This window comes from Pithys albifrons, chromosome 3, assembly GCF_047495875.1.
Source record: "Pithys albifrons albifrons isolate INPA30051 chromosome 3, PitAlb_v1, whole genome shotgun sequence".
Lineage (NCBI taxonomy): Eukaryota > Metazoa > Chordata > Aves > Passeriformes > Thamnophilidae > Pithys > Pithys albifrons.
In genome coordinates, this window is record NC_092460.1 from 36,839,493 (window position 1) to 36,862,282 (window position 22,790).

At 41.6% G+C, this 22,790-nt stretch overlaps 1 protein-coding gene across 6 annotated transcripts in view; it reads left to right on the plus strand.

The window, feature by feature from the left end:
- The first annotated feature begins 19,448 nt into the window (after positions 1–19,448).
- The window catches only part of EPS8 (EGFR pathway substrate 8, signaling adaptor), a 143,552-nt gene continuing 140,210 nt past the window's right edge, over positions 19,449–22,790 (plus strand). The window contains exon 1 of one of the 6 annotated variants that reach the window (XM_071551386.1): positions 19,449–19,514. The gene's annotated coding sequence lies outside the window, so the exon portion shown is untranslated. Of the gene's footprint in view, positions 19,515–20,270; positions 21,120–21,385; positions 21,585–21,900; positions 22,032–22,790 lie in introns of those variants that run through there. The other 5 variants (XM_071551380.1, XM_071551385.1, XM_071551388.1 and 2 more) reach the window with 5 other exon arrangements.

A 22,790-nucleotide genomic window follows, 5' to 3' on the forward strand; every position in this document is an offset into this window, starting at 1 on the left:
GTGACACAGGATAGAAACTGTATGTGGATATTCAATATTTTGATAACATTTTGATAGAATTTCTGGCCATTGATGCAGAAAAACCATTTATATAACACAGTGGAACAGAATAATGTACAATTTGGCCACTCAATACTACAAGGGAGTCAGTCATTCCCTATGTTGTGGTTTAAACCCAGACAGGAACCAAACACCACGCTCATCCTCCCTGCTGGTGGGAGGAGGGAGAGAATCGGAAGAGTGAAAATGAGAAAACTCGTGGATTGAGATAAATACAATTTAATAGGTAAAGCAAGAGCCTCATGCACAAATAAAGCAAAACAAGGGATTTGTTTTGTTCACCACTTCCCATGGGCAGTGAGTGTTCAGAGATCCCCTGGAGAGCAGGGCTCCATCATGTGTAACAGTGACTTGGGAACACAAATGCCATCACTCTCAATGTCCCCCACTTCCTCCTTCCCCCAGTTTTATATGCTGAGCATGGGTAAGGGATATGGCTTTGGTCACTTGGGGTCAGCAGTCCTGGCTGTGTCCCCTCACGACTTTTTGTACACTACCAGCCTTCTTGCTGGCAGGGCATTATGAGAAACAGGAAACGCCTTGATGCTGTGCAAGCACTGCTCAGCAATAACAAAAGCATCTCTATGTTATCAACACTGTTTCCAGCACAAATTTAAGCCACAGCCCCATGCCAGCTACTGTGGAGAAAATTAACTCCACCCCAGCTAAAAGCAGTATACCCTATCAAAAGCATTATGAGATCAGGAAGGAGCAAGAAGTAAGTCCTTTTTCACCAAGTTGTCCTGGACAGAAATCCTGCTCCAGTAGTTATATGATACCACTTGAGGAAAATGGAGTGATATCAACTATGCATCAAGTATAATTGTTTGGATATATAATTTTCCAAAGAACAATTCAACATCAAAAATTCCACAATATTTAATGTTTTAATGGAGAACCAGTTATTCAGATTAATGGTGTGCTGTGCCAAAGTAACAGTAGCTGCCTCCTGGAGCTGATCTTTGTAGTTAGGATGTATTTTCTTCCTTCCATCCAGATTTTAATATGATCAGAAATATCAGCCAATTTATCAGATCAGAGGCAGCATGGCAAAAGCTCATCCTTAAACTCAATCCCATTTCCCTGTATCGTGCTAGTAAAGATCCTGACTACAGTAGCCTATCAGATACAAAGGTTGTCCAAAGGTAAAGACAACACTCAGGTTTACTGCTGAGGAATGCAATGTCTAATTTTCAGGGGGATTATGAGCTGCAGCTATTCTATGTCATTCCTCTGCACTGATCTTTTTAGCTTCAGGTCTGCTCTGGCTGCCAGTTGAGGGGCAGATCCTAATCTTCAAAGCCATCACCAAGTTTTAATCTATTTGTATTGGCAGGGCATCACTGTCTGCATGACAGCTACAGAGCTGCATCCTCTCAGAAAAGCAGCTCAGAGTGTCCAGGACAAAGTACACTGAGGCTGAAGACAGATGGTTTTGGCAGAGAATCTACACTACTGAGTATCTCCTCAAGGGGGTCACACACAGCAATCCTGAACCATAAAACCACTCCTCATATCCTTTCTAAAGTTACCTGTTTTCTCTGTGAAATTTTTCCCTCATCTTTATGGTACAAAATCATATTTTTATGTCAGAAACTTTGAACTGTGAGGTAAGATTACTCAGACTTTTTTACAATCTAGAATGAGTAAACCAGCAGTTAATTGAAAAGCACTTGCACAATAATTTTTAAAAAAATTATGCTGCTCATTTTGGGATACTTTTGACAGACACCCTGGAGTTTGCCATTTGGAAAGAGATGCTGTTATTTCCCAGATGTAAATGATTTTTAATACATCTGCAGACCTTTCTTGTGAAAGACCATTTTTCCAGTAAAACTAAGTTAATTTGAATTATAAAGTAAATCTTTCCTAAAAGAGAAAGATTTGTTACATATTCAACTCTTTTCAGAAATGGTCTCTTCTGCCTTTCCACATATCCTGATGGAGATAATCCCCTGCAGCTGGTGATTCATGCTGAGATTGCTCAAGCAACGGTTTGATGCAAGATTTACATTTGCAGTAGAATGGCTACATTGTGCAAAGGGACTCTTGCAGAAAAATAGATTTATCTTTCCTTTATAAGCAATCAGTGGTGTTCCAAGAGGTGAGGCAATGCTAGGAGTCAGGTACCAGCTTGAAAATCACCCGACCCATACAACAGCCTACAGTTTGCTCCATTTTTTTTAGTGAGGAGCAAAAAAAGGGGAAGCATTAAGCAAAAAATAATGAATTACTGAGCCCACAACTCTCACCTTTATTTTGAAGTTCCTTTTCTGCCTTTTAGTAGGCCAACAGGAGAACTCTGCCTGTTGATATTTATATGAAAGTCTAAGAGAGAAAGCAAAGAGAGATTCCCAAAGGTGCACGTTTTCATACCCACCCTCATCCTTGGACAAAAACAGTGAAATAACACTACTGATTGTTGCAGCTTCATTTTCAGTCTTTCAAAATATCCTGGTTTTACTTGCTACTTCAGACCCTGAAGAATCACAAACTTCACTTTTATAAAGTCATTAGGTCTCACAGAGGAAAAAAATAAAATATGAACCCAAGTGCACCTTAAGGGGTGCTCAAAGTTACAAAGAAACTAAAAGTAGTATCTTAATATTTCACAGCTACATTGCATAATTTGTGATGTTTACAACTAGCAGTTTTGCCAAATACTCTGTTCTAGCTATCAATTTTTTCTGATGAAACCTTTGATAACTTAAATATTAAATGGTCTCCCCTCAAAGACATTTCAAAGATTCCAGTTTCATGATTCACTTGTGAAGGGAGTTATTTTGAATCTTTCCCATGATCTCAGTGTCATGGGATTTTTATTCTCTGGGACCCTGATGACACAAATAACATTAACAGCAACAAATGGTTTATCCATTTTGAATTTATGATAAGAAAGAAAGTAATGACTTCTGGTAACTTCTTAGTGGGCAGTAGCTGTTGTTACCTGCCACCAGTACAAACCTGACTGTCATCAGTTAGGGAAGGCTGCATAGACTCAACTAGATGTCATAAGAGCTGCCATTTATTTTCATGTTTTTCTTGTGTTTTCTGTGTAATTTGTCAAATCACGTATTCTCTCTGCCTCATATAGCATCTGGAAAATGGGATCCTTTATATTTCCTTCTATTTTATGATTAACATACTGTTACAGTGGGGCAGATTCTGTCATCTTTGCTCTTCATAAAGGAAAATAACAGGAGTGCATGAAAATGATAGAAATGCATATCAAGCGTATATCAGAATGGGACCTCTAATTTGAAGACTGTAGATGTATTCATTTATCTGCATGCAATGAATGAAGTTATTAAAAACCTGATAAAACTTTCAAATGGGGTACAAATTCTAGGTACTGCAAGACAGTTTGATTAGCACACTAGCTGGTGGTTTCCCAATGATTCAATGCATAGAGAAGTCCCTATCGCTTCAACACATTTTCCTCACTTCAGACAGACTCTGTGTCCATTCTGTTTCTGTTTTGTAGTTAAATTAAGGACATCAGTTTCTTGGAACATCCCATACTAAACTGACACAGAAAAATAAGTAACGTTTGAAAAGAACAACAAAGGCAATACCAGCGTGCCTGCAATTCTCCTCCTGTACCTGCTCCCCCCTGAGCTCTGTGTGCTTGGTCTGGCTGCTGGAAGAAGATATTCTGGTGAAGCATTGCAGAGGGCTGCAAGGTCACTCTGAACCTCCAGCTCCTCGTTCTGCAATGAAAAAATACTGCTCTTCTGTTCAGGCATCTGTGTCAATGTTATCTCCCTGGAATTTGGTATCAAATGCCTCTGCCTGTTCCGGCTAGATCATGCACTGTGCTTGGGAACTACCAGCTTGTGCTGCATCAGGTTAAGTTCCCACTGTGTCTCATGAATGGCTTGCTTCTGTGGAACAATTGAGGAAAATGTGGCAATATATATTGATATTCATACTGTGTTTTGGCAAAGGATAGAAATTTTTAGAATAATTTAAGCCAAAAATTTGTCATAGCAAGTACCTGAAATATAGACTCCAGACCAGATAGGAATTTTGCTCATGGTCTTTTAATTTATTTTTATAGCAGGAATAAGTATATAAGGGAAGTGTGTTATCTGTCTTTCCATTTCCTACCATGGAATGAGACAGATAATTGTTGTCTCTTCCATTAAGTTTTGAATATAGTTAAATTATATTTGTTAGACTCTGGGAGGTATAAGAACAAAATAGGATTAGTTTAATTTTTTAATCTACATTTGTTGAAAATGTAGATTGTCTAGTCAGGAGAACACAGCCATACCTTACTATATAAGCTATTTTTGTTATTTTGAAATGTTTTATCTTGTTTTTAAATGTGTCCCAATGAAGTTTAGTATTCTTGATGGGATCCTTATTTTTTCAGAAAAGTTTTAAACTGAACAATTAATAATATGATCTAAAGTATCTCTAGATTGGATTTGTGATTTTATTTTAGAGACTGTTCTGGTTTACACTCAGCGTGTTCTAGGATAATAAATCCTGTTGCAAAAATGAGTGAAGTTTTTAATATTAGTAAGATTTGTTTCAAGAGAGATTTGTTTCAAATCCTTGCAAATGAGAAGGACAGCTTTCTTCTAACATTTTTTTGTTTTGTTTTCAGTCTTGCAGGAATTGGATGCAGAACCAGTATCGCCTCTCAGGCGCCTGTTGCCAAGGTCAGCTCTGCAAACTAACTTCATATTTTTCACATGGCTGTTCTGTGCTTCAGCTATTTCTCTGGTGTATTAAAAACAAATAGGCTCTTCTCCAATGCAAAATGTTCATGTCTTTGGTTTATTTCTCTGCCTCCTTTTTTAACCCTTACAACTGTTTAAGCCCTAGGAAGATGTCCTCACCCTCCTACCCCATCCAATCCTGAACTGCCTGCTCTCCAGCAGCCTGATTGCTGTATCAGCAGGAGCTCAAGGTCTGTCTGGGACACAGGAGTAGGCTATACAAAGTTGATAGGGAGGAATTCTTATGGATCCCAGAGTGGTAATGACTAAAGTCAAGGCTGCATAGTGAATTGTTCCTCTAAACAGCTGTGTGGTTCCAGAACTGGGTAAAAGATGGTGGTAGCAGTTGTAGGAGAATGATGGGATTTACAGTGGATTGTCTGTCCTTTTGCAACCACAGTATTTTTTTCCCTGTCTTAGATGTAGGACCCAAATACTGAACAGACATTAGGAGGTTTTCAAAATGAACTGGGGCATTGCAGTGTACAAAACGCTGACCTTCTAAACTCACTAGTTAAGTCTTTATGTTTTTGCTACTTTATCCTGAGTGCTGTGGGAGTTAAAGTCTGGGCTTTAGTCTTGACTGAGCTTGGATTTAAGTGTTCAGAACTTTGAGAAACTGATCGAGTGAGCAGTGTGTATATACCTACACCCACTGATGGCTAATATGCATGTCCTTCCTATGCATGTAAAGTTCTATAAAGAATCAACCGGAAAAAGCATTATGCCTGAAATATGTGCATCATTTTTTAAATGAAAAAATACATCTTGACTTGTGACTGCATAATACTAGTGTCTATGCTTCTTGCTTCTGTATCATATCCTCCTGGCTCCCTGCTGTGAAGGATAGTGTGCAAGCAGTCAGGAAAACTTCCTGACACTGAAAGGACCATGCTGCAGAGATCCTGCTTTCACATGTAATCCCTTTGTTTAAAGATGCCCCAAAAGCACTTAAAGAAGTTGGAGGAGAAATATCCCTGTCCAGGAGCTGTAATGCCAATATAGAGAGATGTGGCAGGCAGCCTCACAAGCCTTGGTATAGTGGCCATAAAACCAACTATAAGTTATCTATCTAGTATTGGAAGTGAAAAATACAAAACAGCTGAGCTTCTCTATATGAGAGCATCCTCTGGACTGTTCAATGTCCAAATTCCTCTATGCTGCACTGCTCTGTGCTTTTACAGTCCCAAAAGTTTAGAAGCCTGACACTTTCTGGCTTTATAACTCTATGCTAAATAAATCCTTTTCTGTTTTATATCTCTAACTTAATGACAAACTTCCTTTTGTAGTAAGCACAGCTGTGACAACACAGGCCTGGAATCCGCAGGATGCAAGAGCAACCCTTGAGCTAAAGAAGTGTTGGCTGTTGGTAGAAGAAAGAAGGTCTCTGCAGCTCTTCATTCGAGTCCAAAAATTAGCTTAGTCGTAGAAAAGGCAATTCTAAAATACACCGTTATGACCTTCAAAAGTATATCTGGCAACCAACTTTTTCTAATTCCATATATCAATACAGAGCTGCAAATGTAACAACCAAAACCAAGAATGAGCCGCAATACAATGAAATAAAGCGTACTACAATTTATGCAACTTAGTGAGAAATCGAATGCAATTTCTTTGCCATATTCCCACAGTTTAAGTTAATGCAAACAGTAAAACTATTAGTAGTTAGCTGTTAGAGTTTATTGCTCTCCTTCTGGGACCTCAGAGGAAACCTGTACTTCATTTTTATTCCTATATGGTCAAAATTGCCTATAAGTGAAAAATAATTTAAAACATGGGTCATTAAAAATCTCTAGTATAAAATAATAAATCCTCTGAAGAGGAAGGTCTATTGCAATAACATTGAAGATTTACTGTCCTTAAATTTCCTAAGGATAGAAATTGATGACTAGAACAAGGATAAGGTCAATATAATATTGTAAATTCAATGAAATACATCAATAAGGATGAAAAATGTAGCAAATCACTTGCTGACAAATGATGATGGGAGACTGTGATGTACTTATTTCCAATGTATTGTGAAATCCACAGTCAAAAACTTCAGTCTTGTCATGAGTTAATCAAGTTCTTTCTCACTTTACTCCAACCCTTAGTCCATAATGACTTGTTTAATAGCAGCAATGAAATTTTCCTAATATGAAAATAAAACTTTATGAAAAGATGTTGATAAGAGGAAAGCCTTCCTGTTGAAGAACAGATCTCCTGCTAAAGAGACCTTCACTCTGTTAAAGCCATCATTCAGAAATGTGGGTATTTTTTCACTATGATAAACATGCTTTGAACAATATTCCTTTGTTGGGCAGCAAAAGAATTTTATTCAGAACTAGAGAATCATTCTAAACTATGCAAATAATCCTTCATATTCCATAAAAATACAGTAAAACACTCACAGATAGAGGAGCTGGGATGGTTACAGTTAAATGGATGCAATAGTCAGTGAAACCCAAGTCCAAAACAGCTTACATTGCTAAGAATTCTTTCAGTTCCTGAAGATTTCTATGAACTGCTTTCTGAGACTACTGGGTTATTCATTAAGATTACAAGATTACCATAATAATAGCTTGCATAATAAATAATTTTTGTTATTAAGATGTATTATTATAACATATTGTTAAGAAGACTATGTCATGTATTGTCTTTTTCTCATTATTTTTCATTTACTCACTCTTAGATTTTGCAGACATTACTATATTATTACTGTTATATTATTGCGGAACAGAAATGCTCAAAAGCACTCAAACCAAGGTTATACAGCAGATAGACTATGGCAATGGACTTACATTAATCCCAGTCCAGATTCCTTAAAATCAAATGCAAAATGCAAAACAACAGCTGAATTAGTGTACAAATGCTTGTGAAATACCACCAAACATGAGTGTCCTAGTTCAGCTGGAGGGACCAGCTAACCCTGTGTGGTGGTGATCAAACCTGTGTATTCCACCCCCTCTATTCATTCCCCAAGGACAATGGGCCATTAGCAGCAGCTGCCCAGGGAGCCATTATCAACTTCACACCCAACCTGAGGGGGGCGGAGCTGCTAATGGGCCATCAACAGCTCAACACCCCCTGGCTCCCAGAGTTAATCACCCATTGTATGAGTCCCCGCCCAGAGGGAGGGACTGAGTGCTCCCTGAGGGTACATAAGTGGTGGGTAAGAAGACCTTGGGAACCTCTTGTTGGATCCAGAGCAGCAGCAGGACCTTGACAGGAGGAGATCACCGCTCTCGCCCAGACCACAGCCCTCGCCTGCACCAACAGGTTTTTCTTTTCCTTTTGCTCTGGATTTGGGGGAACCACAGGGGTCTCAGCACAAGGGCAAACAAACCCCCTTGGGTTTGTGCCCCAGAACACTGGGTTATACTGCTGGGGTTTTGTGAGTTGAAAGCAATTTCCCTTGTGTGTCAGTGTTGTTATTGTAATATTATTATTAAATTTTAGGTCTGACTTATAATCTCTCGTGGTGAGTTCATTTCCCCTGCTGGTTCACCTTTAAACCAGCACAATGAGATAGCCCTAGGGCTACAGAGCTGGGGACAAGCTGGGGACTGACTGGGCCGTGAAGGACTTGGGTCTCCTGGTAGAAAGCCAGGTTTGAACATGCACCAGAGAAGATGGAGGCTGAGCATATGCTGGGCAGTAGCAACCAGAAAGTACCTGCAGATCACAAGAAGTGGTTCTACTTCTCCAACAGTGCTTGTGAAGCCATGTCCTAGAGCAGGGTGTCTGAATACAAGAGCAACAGGGACAAACTGAAATGAATCTAGTGAATGGCCATTAAGATGATTTATTGGGTTGCTGTGATGAACAAAGAGAGTCTGAGAAAGCTGGGTTTCTTCAGCCTTTAAAAGAGAAAGGCTAGGGAAGACATTATTGCTGTCTGTAGCCCCCCAGCAAAAGCGTGTAGAGGAGACAAAGTCAGATATGGCTCAGGGGTGCACAAAGGAAGGATAAGAAGTGATGGGCACACAGGCTGGAGCATGGGAAATTCCAACTGGACGAAAGGGGAAAAAAATCACCATGAACTTGGTCAGCATGGGGACACTGACACAAGAGGGCTGTGGAATTTTCATTTCATGGAGATATGAGTCCTTAAGCAACCTGAGCTAACTTAGAATAAGCTGTGCTTTGAGCACCAGGTTGTACTAGATGACCTCTACAGGTCCTTTCCAAGCTGAATTATCATCTGAATCCTTAATTTTGCTAGTTCTCATTTATGTTAAAATCTCCTTTACCCCAATTCATGCAGTTGTTAAGGGCTTTCAAGGAAATGCAAATAAATAAACAAAATATGCATATAAGTAAGGACACTGCTATAGCAGGGTAAAAAGTAATGAGGTCCACCAAATCTCAGATTTGGCCATGAGTGGCCATCAGCTGGAGTCACTGCTCTGGGCAAGCTGATGAATGGAAAAAACAGCCCACAGTCTGAACGGAGAAGTTCATACCTGCTTGAAATAGGAAAACTTGCTCAGGTCACATGCTGGAGTGTGTGCCAGTGCTTGTCACATCAGTGTCCAATGGGAGTTAACCCCACACAGAGAAGATCCACTCATACCCACAAAATTTTCATTAAAGCTTTCCATTTTCTTGGCCAGTAGCTCCTCAAGGGAGCTGCACATGGAGTTGCATGAAAATTCCTGTGTCCCTGTTAGGACAACCCGATCTATTGTGTATGTTCAATAGTGAGTAAATGGAGACTGCTGACAGGAGTGAGTAACACAACACGTCTGTCTGTGTCTCCCCTAAAGAAATAAGCTATCAAACTGTCTCTCCCTATGCTTCTTGGGAGAAGCACACTGAATGAAGCACACAAGAGAATTTTTCATTTGCCACTAAGCTTTTGAACTCCTTCAAAACTGCTGTAGCATCTTCCTTGTAAATGAGGAAAATTAATTGTAAATTGCTCTCAGCACAGAGAGCCAAACACTGGGGGAGTATTGTCTGTCCATGCTATAGTGATTTGACTGGGGCTGCTGTCAGATGTTATATATGTTATGTTCATCTCAGCACTGAAAAACAGTCTTTGCCATTTGCCCTGTTCTCACAGACAGGGAAGCTCAAACCATTGTTGCTGATTTGTTTTCTGTGTTGCAATCTTCATGCTGATAATTTAACAACCTATAACTTAGATGAGGCTAACAAGAATATCTCTTTGAAATAATTCAATGCAAAGGCACATGAAAGGATAATTAATTCTAGTTTCATTGTACTGTGTGCATCCTGATTTATCTGTTTCCACAGTCATTTACTCGTAAAGTTCAGCAGTAATTTTGCAGTATACACGAGGCTGCTCCGTTTTCCCATAAATTGAAGATATCCTTTTGGATTCAAAGGACTTGGGATTCAGTTTTATCACAATTCTCATCTCACGATCTCAGACTGTTTTGTAGTAATTACATCTAAATAAATCTTCACTGTGTCTCACTCTCCTTTATGTAACAGTTCACTTTTTGCAGAGGGCAGGGTAGAATTTAGAGGCAGAGAATAAGAGAGGAATACAAAGCTGACCAGAGTGCCTGGTTAGGGGAGAGTCACTATCTGGCGAGTGCGTGTGTGAAAACAGAGCCTGCCTGCTCACACTCCCTGGGGATGGACCTGCACTTTCTTTTAGGTGTATGGAAGTCTGTGTTGATTTAAAAAGGAAAAGAAATCTGAGGTATGCTTATTCTTACCCTCATTCCATTTGGCTATGGCATACATGTAAAACACTCTAGGAGGAGAACTTCTTTTTAATTCAGATACAGCACCATGGAGCCTCTGTTTTAAGGGAAATTTAGGAGAGTGTTACAACAAATTTATTGCCAATTCCTGTGGCTTGTACAATGTGTGAATATGCTTAAAAAGAAGGGAGAATAATAATTTGTACAATAGCTATCAAAGCAAATTAGTAATAAATTTAACTTTGCAATAAAGAAAAGAACCAGAAGTTTAAAGAAATAAGAACAGTTAAACATTTTTGTTTTCAAAAGAGATTTGGGATCTTAGGGTGGAAATCCCATTGACTATCTCATTTGTGTTGGCTTTGCTTTTGTTTTCAGACTGGGAAAGAGGAATGTTCCAGACATCTGAGGTTCACTTTCCTCACTTCCATCAAAACAAACAAAAATACACCCCCAAGTTTTAAATGGAAGGAAAAAACTGTTGTAAGCCTACAATGGTTTCTTCAGATGCCACAAATCCACAAATTATAAGTCCTTGAAATAGGTTTCTGTTAGACCAGGTAGGCTAACAGTGCCTTGCTGTGTACATTTCTGGTATGTATTGCTGTCTTACAGTTGTGAATCTGAAAGCTCTTATGGCCCCTCCAGGGAGTTTCCCAGATTATCTATTCTGTTATTTCCAGTAACTGTTTTTCTGTTTATTTTACTTGGGGATTAACTCAATTCCTTCTCTTCCTATTTTTCTTACAGTCTAGAAATACTTGCATCATGAGTGTGTTTCCAATCCATAGTTTATTCATTCTAGGGGTTAAATCATCCATGTCACACTGTAAAAGTTTCAGTCCTTCTCAGTTTTATCTTTTGTCTCCATCCAGCTGCACCAGCCACAAGCATCGCCTGATTGAGACCATTCAACCCTCCTTTTTTAAATTCAACAGCAGTCCGGGTGCCCTTTGGAGTGGTGAATTCTGCTGGCTGACACCACTCCAGAGGAAGAAGAAATTCTTCTCTTAGCCAAGTACTTGCTTATTCTTTTAACATAGGGTCATGTAAAGAGGAAGCACTGACACTATTTTTGTTACTGTTTTGCCTAATTTGTTAGGATACAGAGACTTTTCTCAGCACAGAGCCCTGGCCGTGCTAGGCACTGGACACATATATGTGTGAGGACAAGTCCCAGCCTTGAAAATCTCACCCTTTTTAAAACTGAAACCACAAAAGATGTGGGAAAATGTCTCTGTAAACAAATAGGGTGATTATCATCCTGTGCAAGCTCAGTTTCTTCCTTCAGCTCATTGAAAAGCGTGCTTGTGAAGCATCAGGAGGAGAGGGCAGCTCAGGTTTCTCCTGCTTTCACTGGTGGTTGGGTGCAGAGGCAGGGATGGAGCATGATGCTAAGCTTCAGCGTTGGACCCTTTGTGCTGATATGCTATCACCTACAATGTGATTTGATGACTTTTCCCCATCCTATATGCCTTTCCCTCATCACCCTCTTGTGTCTAGGGTCATGGAAGGGGGGAGAAGTCCTTGATTTCACCATGGTGTGCTACCGAAGGGCATATTGAGATCAGTGGCTGTCAGTCTTGCACACCTCTGGTTTTTGGACCTCTGGCACAGAGGGGTCAAATGCCTGGCCTCTTCCTTCCCCTGGAAAAGACAAAAATACTTTGGGCCCATCACTGTGTCAGTGAGTGCACTTACTTATAAAGAGGTGGGAAAAGTAATGAGGCATTATAATAAAAAGGAAAGGAAGAAGCGGGAGGAATGATGGAAAGGGTTTTATGTGCAAAATCTTGCTATTGATGAAGGATTAACATACAAGCCAAGAATTTTTTAGCCTAATTAAAATCTTAACATACTAACTAATATACAACACACAATTAATTAGTAGTAGTACAGTTACAATACACAAATATTCACAGTCCAAATTACCTAATTAATGTAAAATAAGTCTTATTAATTAAATCTTTAAAAATCATTATACGAGGAAACTAGCCTCACAAATCCACCTTCATTCTCTGGTGTTATGCTTCTTTCTGCTGCTTCACTGTGTCCCAGGGCCAGTGACACAAGTCTTCCTTACAAACAAAAGCCAATAGTGGATTTGTAGCAAGGCATCAGTGTCCCGCATGTCATGTCCCTTGGAGCACTGCCAGCCCTTGCTGTCCCTGTCCAACCCATAGCCCAGGACCCTATTTCAGCCTCCAGGGCCACAGGTCCCCCCAGAAGTGCTGCAGTAGGGCTGGTCTCCAGCTCCCCACAGCCCTGCCCTGACCAGCCCTGAGTCTCTGGAGCCAGACCCAAACATGGGCCAACATCCTGACCCATCCCTGTCCCCACAGCTCTGCCTGGCCATCCAGGGCCCATATCTAACCCTGGCTCATCAACCAAGGGTGAACGGCTTACCACCCTGAAATCTTTAGTGTCATCCTGTGCCTGTACTTCACTGAGCTGTTTCTCATGTCCCCACTTTGGAGGCTTCTGCTGTCCTCCTGCATCATTATACCAGTGTTATAAACATGTCATAACACACAGACTATCAGCTCATTACTATTAGCTGTGTAAAAATTAATATGCCATATGGTTATAGCATATGATTCTGCCATATGATTTTACTCAGCTCTAGAACTAAGTGAAAGTTAAATTCAGCTGAAAAAAGTGAACAAGCTGATGGTAGGATGGCCCTTAGGAGATGGTGCTCTCAAAGACCCCTCCACTATTCAGGTCTGGTGAAAGGCAGTGGCCTCCATCCAGGAGTTTTCCTGAGTACTTTTTCCATGTCCCATCCATTTCTGTTCAATACTGCTTGAAATGTGTGTCATACCACTGGTGGTGCTCCTGCCCAATTGCTGCATCAGTGAGAGAAGGTGCCAAACACTATGAATTTTTATAAACTCTCTGTCCTAGTTACGGTGGCTGGGACCAGTTTATCACTGTGTGGGTGCAATCAAAGCTGTGTATTCTACACCCTCTTTGTCATTTCTCATGAACTGTGAATAATGGACTGTTTGCACCAGCTGTCCAGGGCACACCTGACACCTCAGACTGCAAGCTGGGTGTTAAAGAAGCCTGTGAGATAGGAGGGTGTTCATGTCTTCACACCCAATGACTCAGGTGTGGTAACTCCCCTTGAGGGAGGCATTGGCACCTTTACATCCAGCCTGAGGGATCACATCTGCTAATGGGCCATCAAAGATTCCAGAAATATTCCAGGACTCACAGAATTAAATCAGCTATTGTGGAACTCCCGGCTCTGGGGATGTACTGGACTTTCCTACCTGAACATGAGCATATATAATCTTTGTGGTTTGGGACTTCTGGCAGCACTCATTGAATCCAGAGGGGGACCAGAACCTCAACAGGACTGTGACTGCCACTCTCAACCAGACTGTGACCATCATCCTCACCAACAGGTTTCTTTTCCTTTTACTTTGGACTCAGGGGGACCACATGGGGCTCAGCATGGGGGCTGATGAACACCATTCTGTTCATGCTCCAGGGTGCTGGGTTATACATCTGTTCTTTGTGGATTAAAACCAGTTTTTCTTTGCATCATAATATTTATTGTAATGGTTTTTAGTAAATTGTAACTCTGACTTGTAATCTCTCATGAGTCAGGTTAATTTCTCCTGCTAGTTTAACTTTAAACCAGCACACTCTAGGGTTAAAAACCACATGTTTTCAAGGTTTATCTCTGGAATAATATGGATACAATGGATGTCCTCTGAACTCTCTCACCCCCTCTTTCCTAAGCAGGATAATTTTGAAGTACAAAAGGTTGTTCAGACCTCTGGAAGAACATCTCTCAGTACTGTCTGAAAACCACATACTAAGCCTTTGTTTATTTAGTTAAAGGGGAAACCTTTTGTTTCTGAATATATATAACTGCAGTGAACTTTCAAGGTAAGAAATAATAAGCTAGTGGTGCAAAATAACAATTGGAAGAATCAATTTTAAATTTCATTTTTGATTTTTAAATTAAAAACATGGTTGAGGAAGTAAATGGCATACAAGAAAAGTGATATGCTGTAAACTGTACAAGATGCTTCCCACTTTGTAATATACACACAGTATGTCCCATAGAGTTTGGGATATTTTGGTGAGTTATATTGTGGAACCACTGTCCTCAACTCCTTCATTTACTTGAAGTTGTCCGAGAAGAAGAAACATAGGTTTCTGAACAAGAGGTTCATTGGTCTTTGAGGCAAGATCCTAGACAAAGGTGATGAAACCAGGAGTAAGCCATGAGATAAATATGTGAGGCAATCAAAATATAATATTATCCAAGGCATTCACAATAAAGGTTCAAAAATTGCTTCAAAAGCATGTATTGACTGGTACATCTTTTATATTCCATTTTTTCCATATCTCATACATGGTTCTGCAGTGAATTCTGTAGTGGCAACAGATACTGGGCAAAATTCAACTCAAATAATTGAACCCTGCCTTTCTAAGGCATAGGTTTGTATGGTTGTATTTATGTTCTCACTTTGCTTTATGCTATTGTGTATTGTGCTTGTAAGTTGTTAAGAAGTCATTGCAATCCACCTGATGAGCTTTGTGGAGTTAATTGCTTTTTCTCAGTAGATTTTTATTCAGTATCTGACAGTAGGCTTTAGATTGCTTGCTCACAGTCAAACTGCCTCAGGGCCCTTAAGCCATGTTTCTGTGGGCTCCAGGAAGGCTGCAGAAGGTCTGCTGTGGTAGGTGGCTGCTCCTTGCCCCAGCATATCTGAGCATCACCTCAGTACGAAATCCATCAGTGGCTGACTAAAGTAACGGTAGGATTTAGTCTCCCTTTTCATTAATATTAACCTTCTCTTACTTGTAACAAGCTCAGGAAGGGTCCTCTTTGATTTGGTAGTATGTGTGTTTCAAATGTTGATATTATCACAGGGTTTGTGGTGCCTTAAGGCAAAATCATAGCTGCAAGTAATGCACCTGCAGACCTGCCACATCTGTCACAGACTTAAGCAATTATGAACTTGGACTTTACATAAGCTTATCTGAAAACTGTATGGAAATTAAACTATCTCATGGGAGTCTTCTGTAGGAAAGAAAATGCTTGTAGAGTCTGATTGAGTTTGTGGCTATATCCACATCCTGAGTTGTGTCCTCTCAGTCATAACTCCCAGGACACCTGTGACTGACCCTCTGTGAAATCAGAGACATAGTTCCACTTTTGTACAAGGTGCTGTAATGTCCAGAGCACCATGTCGGGAGCCTGTGTTCCTGGATCCCACTATAGCTCTGCTTCCATGGGACTGGATGCAACGTCCCAGTGTGATGGAGCCTCTTCAACTCTGCCAATGTGGTGTGACCATAAATAATGAGGCATGTTCTTCTACCCAAACGTCATGAGATTCATATACAATGTATTTAAAACTATACATGTACCCATAAACACAGAGTTATTTTATTTGCATTTATTGTTATTTTTATTTCTGATCTCCCAGTGTCAAATGGTGCCATCTTTCAAATTCTGTAATTTTAGGCTTTAATAAAAATACAACATAATGCAAATTTCAGAATATAACTGTGAGGTTCTTCAGTATTAGCTGAGTTTTGGCCATTCCTCCTGTACAATGAAGCTGGTCTTTCCAGATTCATTAAAACTGGTAGACAGTTTTGAGGTCTGTGGCAAAAGCTATGTAACCAAAAAATTGTCATTAGCATTATTAATTTCTTTCCTCAGCTAATTAAGTAATGATGCAATCAGAACTAAGCAATTATATGCAAATGCAGAATTTCAGGTGACCTACACATTCTCTGAACAGGTTGGGCAGTTGAACCAGGCCTTTCTGTCCTTAAAAACAGGAACTGGGACTATAATTTTCAAAATTAAAGTTCAGCACAAGTAACAATAAAACCACATTTTACAGAGTAGTTCTGTCCAATCTAATGATTTTGGTATTGTGGTAATGATATTTCATATGTTTCTCAGAAGCTTAACTTGGTCTTATGAATGCCCCAAATCCTTGTCATTTGTTAGAAGAAAAAAGCCTCTCTCTCTGACATTACTGTTAGGAAACATGAAATCTACCAACCCCAAATCCAAATAAAAGTGTCAGCCTCTTTTTTTGTCAACACCTTGATTACTAAAGAAATGTATTAATTTTAGGTGCTTGACTCAAGAATTCTGAAGGCTTTGGGATGAGCCACATGGTTAAGACTGTTTCCCCCCTCCACCAGAGAAGTATAGTTCAAAATTACAGAAGAGAAAAGAAAAACCAGAAAGTTCTCTAAATTCTGGCAGAACAAATGAAATTTTTTCCAGCAGTTATATGTTTTTCTTTCTGCCTGCCCTCTTTCTTCTCTTATGAATCTGAGATACAAGAAAAATAAAACATCTGAGTTGTAATGGCCTATCCTCTACCAATAAACATACAACTGTAATAAAGCACATCTGTCATGCTTCCCTATAAAGAGCAGAGCATAGATATAAAACCACTGATTGTCTGTGTCTTAGTTTTTTCTGTCTCTGTATGATAGGAATATGGAAGTATCAAAATGCATAACAACATTTGTATTTGCTTTGTAACCCGCTAATTATTTGCTTAAGTTCAATTAGAGTCTCATTCATCAAACATAGTGTGGCTCTTGAGAGGGGACAGATCAAATTCTAGTAATCATGAACATGCTGAGTTTTGCCCAAATGATGTCAGTGGTTCCAATATGGCTTTTCTTACACCTCAGGTTTCTTTCTGGACAGGGTCCCTGACTTCCAAATCCAAGTGTCAGCCATCCAGCTCTCAGTGCAGAGATTAAGTAATGCGCAAATTAAGGATTTGGGTCTGATTCTATTCCTGCCAAAATAAATGGCAACACTCCTCATGGCTCCAGTAGGAGAAAGGTCCTCTGCATTACTTCACTGGCTGATTGTGATCCACATAGAATTGTGCAGAAAGAGCTGCCAGATAATTTGTAACATCACAGAACCCTTGTCTTACTGGAAGGCTTTTTATCATCACACATTTAGCTTCAATCCTAGCCATACATTTACGTGGTTTGTAGTTGATGCATTAGTAGTTGGAATGGCTGGCTGGCAAGTTTTTAATTCATCAGTAGTGGCAGCTTCAGGATGAAGAGTTGGTTCATTTATCCTAGTCAACTCTGTCAAATAATCTCCTCCATGGCTGTAATAACTAGGAATGAGGAATAAAAGTCTGAAACCTCTGGCAGCTAGACTATGGGGAAAATAGGGAAGGTGCATGTTTAGTGATGCAAACTCCAAATAAAGTAAAACAGATCAGAACACCCAGTTACACGATAGAGGTGTAACTCCATTCTCTCTGACTTGGAACACAGTCATCACAAGGACCATGAGCAATGACTGATTTTTTTTTTCTTTTCAAACACCAAAATTTTCTGCAGTACAGAGCGGTCCCTCATATAACTTGGTCAAAGTGTTTCTCGACAGCTCTTCGAGGCAATCTTATCTATCAAAGTCACTGAGAACCTCCGTGGAGTTCCACACCATGACTGGACTGTGAGAGACACCTTGTTCTCACCTGACATATTGTCTGCCATATCCTTGAGCTCTTCTGCATAATAATTTCTTGGGTGGAAATGAGAATTCTGGGAATTCTTTGCACTTCTTTGGCTCTGTACCTGGGATACGGTGTATAAGTCAGCCATGAATTTAGAACAATTAATTACATTCATTTAGTGTTTTCTAAAATTGATCTAAATATATATATATATATATATATATATATATATATATATTTATCAAAAAAGGATGACATGGCATATTTAAGCAGAATATTTTAAAACCAGACACAACCAAAAGGAACTCCCAATCAAACTAATGAATGACCTTGGGACTAGAAGAGTCTCTATGCTTATTCTTCAAATCATTTCTTCTGCATAATTTTCTAGATGGTATCATGTTTAGACTTAAGCAGAATGTTTTCTAAAATTTTACATAAGCAGCAAATAAATACTTTCTGTATTTGTGACTTTATTTTTCTTTTAGCCTAAAGAATGGAGGAGCATGGACTGATAGCCAGTCTCTTTTGTTTTTCTCATTTGCTGTGGATTCCTCTGGGTTTACCTTGCATTTTTATGACCTAAATCAGGAACAATTCTGCTGTTTCTCACTGAGCTGCACGTGCCTTAAAATCAATGGAAGAATCAGCCTTGCTGTGTATATTTTTCGTCTGAAAACTCTATGGATACAGTCGTGTCTGTTTTCAATGAGAGTGGAAATTCCAGTATCAAATAGTTAATCTTAAATCCCCAGCCTTGCTGCAGCCAATACTGTACAAATTGAACCCTTGCCCATCACTTTTCAAAAGAGCTTGAGCAGTGGTGCTCCCCACGGGTCTGCAGGTTTATTCCCCGCACTGTGCCTTCCATCCCTGCAAAGGGATTGTATACACCTGCAAAGGAGATTTGGACAGGCTGGGGCTGTGGTGCTTGGCCAAATTCCATACAGGAAGGGGGGTGTCAGCAAACTGCTGGGTCTGCCAGAGCGTTGTGTAAGTCGTTCATTGCATGTAAGTCCTTCTGCAGGTTCTCAGCATGGAAAGTATCTTTAGGCTGTTCTACAACAGGAGAAAATTCTTTGGCATATTTTTCTCCAAACAAACATTGATGAAATGCCTTCTTCATCCCCTATGTTATAATAGTCTGCTTCCTAAATGCAGAGATGCTAACTTCTTAATCATATCAATGTTCATACCTACTGTACACATCCTGAAGAAAAGTCCATAAAAAGCAGAAATAGAATTTATTCTTCCCCAAATCTTTCTCACTCCCATTTATCCTTCTAGTTTCCCTTTTCTCATTCTCACATCTCACTTTGCACATTCTTCTTTATTGTCTCTGTTCCTTTAAAATATTTTCTTCTCAAGTAAAACCAAACAAAAATATCAGCCCACAGTGGTCTTTGCATTTGCATTCTGTCCTTTGTTAAAGGGAATTGGAGCAGGGGGTGGTCTTGGGCTGCTATCCAGGAAAGAAGGGGGAAGAGAGGCACTGTTTATCCCTGCCAAGGACTGAAGCAGTCCCCAGCCTTTTCTTTAAGAGCATCTCTCGTATTCCTTCCACCTCTCATGGGGTAAGCACTTTCATGTATAAATTACTGTTATTATTTACCTAGGAAGAGTGTGTATGGTGTCTGGCACAGGTAGTTTGGAAATGTCTGTTTATATGTCAGTATTCCTGTAAGCTTCATTCACACAAATTACCTTGGTAGCCTCTGCATAATCCAGTTCTTTAAGACTTGAAAGTTTCTTGGAAACAAACTAGGTAAGTTTATGGTATCTGCACATTTCAATGCTTGTTTAGGTACATAGAAGTGGACTTATTTCAAAGGGGTTTTTGTGCTTTCCTGTTTTGCGTAGGGCTATCTGGACCATAAAAAATAGAACTATCAGAAGAAGATGCAGCATGACAAGGGGCTGAGCCAGGAAGGGGAAGTTGGCTGAACTGCTTTTTTGTGCTTTTTTTTTTTTTTTTTTTTTTTTTTTTTAAAGCAGGGTTAAGGTGAACTCCTAAGCAATCCTGGAGTGAGGCCCCACCTCTCCCAGCCTGACCTGCAAGCTCAGGTTACTTTCTCCTGTCTGGTTCACAGGATCCCTCAAGAGTGCCTCATGCCTGCCTGCTGCCCACACTGCCTTCAGCCCTGACCCTGCCGAGAAGCCTGGCAAAATAACACAGTTTGTAGAGTTCAGACCTTTTTTCAGGAAGATTTGCTGGCAAACACCAGGTCAAGCATGGACTAGCATCACTTGAGAAGAGATTCAGCAACCAAGCCACTGCAAGCAGTAGCTGAGTAATATTGTCCTTTCCTCTTTTTTAAAAATGGTAAAATCCAAGTCTTTCCTGAAGGAGCTGTCAGGGGCACGACTCTGGGAGTGATGGCTCTGACTTCACCTGCCTCTACAAATGAGTCACAGAGTGTTATAAAAAGCAAGGACCTGCCAAGTCTCACTTCTTGGAACTGAGTGGAAACTTAAGCAAGCAGCTGCTCTTTCATTAGTTTATACTTTTCTACTGCAGGTTTCTTGAAGAGGGCCTGGAATCACAGAAACTTTGTAATATATGCCATGCTTGGATAGCAGTGACTCAATGGCTGTTTGGTCTAGATAAGATTCTGATCTTCGTGAGGAATTTTGGTGAAGCCTGGAAGGAGCCTCAGAAACATAATTAAGTAGGTGTGTAAGTCTTTCAGGACTGGCAATTGAATCTTATCAAAAATCAGGAACAGAAGCTCAAAAATCAGATTTGCCCTCCTGTATACTACTTGAACAGAGGTTCTTATATCTGATGCTGTCAAAAGATTTATGTTTTTAAGCTTTTCTCTGGAGTCACAAAAGGCAAAAGCTTATTTGAAAGTGAAATCAGTGAAAACAGGTTCTCGTGGAACAACACGATTTTTTAGGAGAGGAAGTGGCTCCTCATAGAAATCACGGTTGTAGCGTGAGGACTTTGGCTACCTGTAAGCGTGCCAATAGTGTCTGTACACGGGACTGTTCTCTGCACTGTAACTTGTCAGAGTCGGGAGCGATGTGGTGCCAGATGGAAACGACATAAACAGCTGGGGGATTTCATCCGGGATTTCAAGCGAGGATGGGAGACATGTGTTCTCGTCGTCCACTCGTTCCAAAGGTGGCTTAGAAACACCTACTTCTTCGGGGAAGGATTTTGCTTTGGAGTGTGGGTAGGTCTGGCGTGTGGCTTTTTATTTAATTTTTTTCTGAACGCTTACGATGACTTCGAACAACTCCCATATTTCAGCGCTGCTCCGGGAAGCAGCTCTCAGCACCTTTGCTTTGCCTGAGCGCCCGGAGAGGCGCGGCGGGAGCGGGAGAACGCGTGGGCAGCCCCGCAGAGCGGCCGAACGGCGGCTGTGTCGGGCCGGGCCGGGGCTGTGCCGTGGCTGGGGCCGGGCCGGGGCCGTTCTGGGGCCGGGGCGGGGCGGCGGGCCGGCAGAGGGAGCTCCGCTCCGCTCAGCTCCGCTCCGCCGCTGCTCCCGGTGACCGGCGCCCGCCCCGCGCCGCTCCGGCACTTTGTTGGCTGCGCTGAGCGGAGCCCCCGCGCCCGCCCCTGCCCGGAGTACCGGCTGTCCCGCCCGGAGCCCCGCGGCCACCGCCGCCCCCGGGGCGGGAGGAGGACTCGGGGGAAGGTAAGGGGCTGGCGGGGCGGGATAGGATTTCCCCCGGGCGCCGAGCGCCCCTTTTGTTCCGCGACGCCAAAAGCCGGCGGGGCAGCGCCAGGCGTCGGAACAGGGCGAATTGTGCGGCGCTGCCCCGGCCCCGCCGCCGCGCTCCACTCAGGCAGGGGCGGCCGAGCACCTCCCGGCTGAGCACCTCCCTCCCGGGCGCCAACGGGCACGGCACTCGCTGCCACAGCCGTGCCCACCGCCGTGGTTTTTTGGCCACGTCCCTCTCCGTGTGTGTGTGTAGGTGTGCCTGTATTTCCCTCCTCCCGCTGCGGTGACGCCGCCGCCACACCTGCGCGCACCTTGCCCGCCGGGCTCCCGCCGGCAGCGCGCGGGGTGAGGATCCGCCGCTGCCCGGGAAGGGCTCCATCGGTGCCGGTGCCCTCCTGCTCCTTCCTCACCTTCTACCAGGTGACTTGTCTTTCAGTCCTGATTGTGGTGCTTTTTTAGCCAGTGGTCGAGCTGGCTTTTCCATCTGTATTGCTAGGAGCGGGCGAAAGGCAGCTTTCGGGTGGGATATTCCTGTTGCATGCCCGCGTTTCTTTGATGCTTTCCCTGCTATCTTTCGTCTCTCGCGGTTCAGCCCTTTCCCTCTATCTAGTAACTTTCCCTGGCGTTTTTCCTCAGTCTGCCCCTCTCACCGCCATGACGCGTACTCCTCCCCAGCGTGCCGGTGACCAGGCACACGGTGGAGCAGGTTCGTGGCATTCTGCAGAGGGATCTGAGGTGCTGCTGTCCCCCTGTAACCTCAGCACGACTACTTTGTATCCATGATAAGCGAGGGGACGTCGCAGCTTCCCCTAAACCGTAGTTTCAAGCCAGTGAGTAACAGGCAATAGAAGAAAGGTTGGAACAAGTTTTTCTAAAGGATGTTGTTTGGGAACCAATCCTCCCACTCAAAAATTGTGCTTTACCTTGGCTCATGGGGCTTATACCTTTCAGAGTTACATACAGTGGTATGACGTTTTGTGGAGTCTGCTCTGTTTACTTGAGGTGAAATACTGAAGATAAAAGTATTGCTGCTCTGCATTGTGTCTACTGAAGTATTAACCAAATGATGGATCTTGCTTGCCTTTGCAACGTAGATTATATTTAAATTATGCCTCTCAATCATCAAAAATATGGTCCTCCCTATTGACCATCTGTCTTCTCATTTGTGATTGTGCAATG